Source organism: Cucurbita maxima, unplaced genomic scaffold (genome assembly GCF_002738345.1).
Source record: "Cucurbita maxima cultivar Rimu unplaced genomic scaffold, Cmax_1.0 Cma_Scf00322, whole genome shotgun sequence".
NCBI lineage: Eukaryota > Viridiplantae > Streptophyta > Magnoliopsida > Cucurbitales > Cucurbitaceae > Cucurbita > Cucurbita maxima.
Window position 1 is genome coordinate 19,860 of NW_019272338.1, and position 2,500 is coordinate 22,359.

Below are 2,500 nucleotides of genomic sequence, written 5' to 3' on the forward strand. Positions count from 1 at the left end.
AAAAAAATTGGTTGGTTGAAAAATTATGAAACTTGATTTATAGATCCATTAGAATGTCCCATTCATGAATCAATCGGGTTTCTGGAAAAAAACATTGTAAAACTCGAGATATTCGACCGTATGACGGCTCAGAAAAATCGTGTCTAGGCCTGGTAGACCAAAAATGCCTCAAAATGTACTATATAGGGGGTGACTAGTCTGCATGGGCTGGCCACGGGGGCGCCCCCTATATCCTCCGCCACCCCCACGCCCCAAGCACTATGCGCCGCACATGGGCATATGCTTGGGGTGTGGGGGTGGTGGTTGGCGGACGACGGCGGTTGACGGCGGCGGTGCGGTGGCGAAACTTGCAGGTTCGAGGTAGTTGTCGGTCGCGCCTTCGGGCGTGCAACATGAGCCTTGTTGAGATGGGACTGTTGCGATGTTGCCTTCTAACTTGGGCTGCCTTCGGGATGGTGGATGGTCGGTACGACGACAAAGCGTGCAAGGTGGGGTGGAGTTGGGTGCCTTCGAGCGTCCAACATGAGCCTCGTCGAGCGTGCGGCGTTGTGGTGACGCCGTCGGGCCATCCTTGGGGCAGCCCTATGTTTTGAGCCTCGTCGAGCGTGCGGCGTTGTGGTGACGCCGTCGGGCCATCCTTGGGGCAGCCCTATGTTTGGAAGGCGTGTGCTGCCAGGACATGTTCGGCTGGTTGGAATCGGGTGCCTTTGGGCGTGCGACATGAGCCTCGTTGAGCACGGAACGTTGCAATGTTGCCTTCTGACTGGGAATCTCTGGTGTGAGGACTGTGGATGGCTGCTGGTACGATGATGAAACATGCAAGGTGGGGTCGAGCTGGGTGCCTTCGGGCGTGCGGCATGAACCTCGTTGAGTGTGGGACGTCGTTGTGGCATGCCTCCCTTCCTTGGGCCAGCCCTATGTTTTGAAGGCTGCGTGGTGGCAGAACATGCTTGGTGGGGCGGAGTCAAACGACCTTGGGCGTGCGACATGAGACTAGTTGGGCATGGAATGTCGCCTTCTAACTTGGGCTGCCTTCGGGATGGTGGATGGTCGGTACGACGACAAAGCGTGCAAGGTGGGGTGGAGTTGGGTGCCTTCGGGCGTCCAACATGAGCCTCGTCGAGCGTGCGGCGTTGTGGTGATGCCGTCGAGCCATCCTTGGGGCAGCCCTATGTTTTGAAGGCGTGCGGTGCCAGAAAATGTACGGCTGGTTGGAATCGGGTGCCTTTGGGCGTGCGACATGAGACTAGTTGAGCATGGAATGTGGCCTTCTAACTTGTGCTGCCTTCGGGATGGTGGATGGTCGGAACGATGACAAAGCGTGCAAGGTGGGGTGGAGTTGGGTGCCTTCGGGCGTCCAACATGAGCCTCGTTGAGCGTGCGACGTTGTGGTGACGCCGTCGGGCCATCCTTGGGGCAGCCCTATGTTTTGAAGGTGTGTGGTGCCAGAACATGTTCGACTGGTTGGAATCGGGTGCATTTGGGCGTGCGACATGAGACTAGTTGGGCACGGAATGTCGCCTTCTAACTTGGGCTGCCTTCGGGATGGTGGATGGTCGGAACGACGACAAAGCGTGCAAGGTGGGGTGGAGTTGGGTGCCTTCGGGCGTCCAACATGAGCCTCGTCGAGCGTGCGGCGTTGTGGTGACGCCGTCGGGCCATCCTTGGGGCAGCCCTATGTTTTGAAGGCGTGTGGTGCCAGAACATGTTCGGCTGGTTGGAATCGGGTGCCTTTGGGCGTGCGACATGAGACTAGTTGAGCATGGAATGTGGCCTTCTAACTTGTGCTGCCTTCGGGATGGTGGATGGTCGGTACGACGACAAAGCGTGCAAGGTGGGGTGGAGTTGGGTGCCTTCGGGCGTCCAACATGAGCCTCGTCGAGCGTGCGACATTGTGGTGACGCCGTCGGGCCATCCTTGGGGCAGCCCTATGTTTTGAAGGCGTGTGGTGCCAGAACATGTTCGGCTGGTTGGAATCGGGTGCCTTTGGGCGTGCGACATGAGACTAGTTGAGCATGGAATGTGGCCTTCTAAATTGTGCTGCCTTCGGGATGGTGGATGGTCGGAACGACGACAAAGCGTGCAAGGTGGGGTGGAGTTGGGTGCCTTCGAGCGTCCAACATGAGCCTCGTTGAGCGTGCGACATTGTGGTGACGCCCTCGGGCCATCCTTAGGGCAGCCCTATGTTTTGAAGGCGTGTGGTGCCAGAACATGTTCGGCTGGTTGGAATCGGGTGCCTTTGGGCGTGCGACATGAGACTAGTTGAGCATGGAATGTGGCCTTCTAACTTGTGCTGCCTTCGGGATGGTGGATGGTCGGAACGACGACAAAGCGTGCAAGGTGGGGTGGAGTTGGGTGCCTTCGGGCGTCTAACATGAGCCTCGTCGAGCGTGCGACGTTGTGGTGACGCGGTCGGGCCATCCTTGGGGCAGCCCTATGTTTTGAAGGTTGCGTGGTTGCAGAACGTGCACGGTTGGGCGGTGTCAAGTGCCTTCGGGCG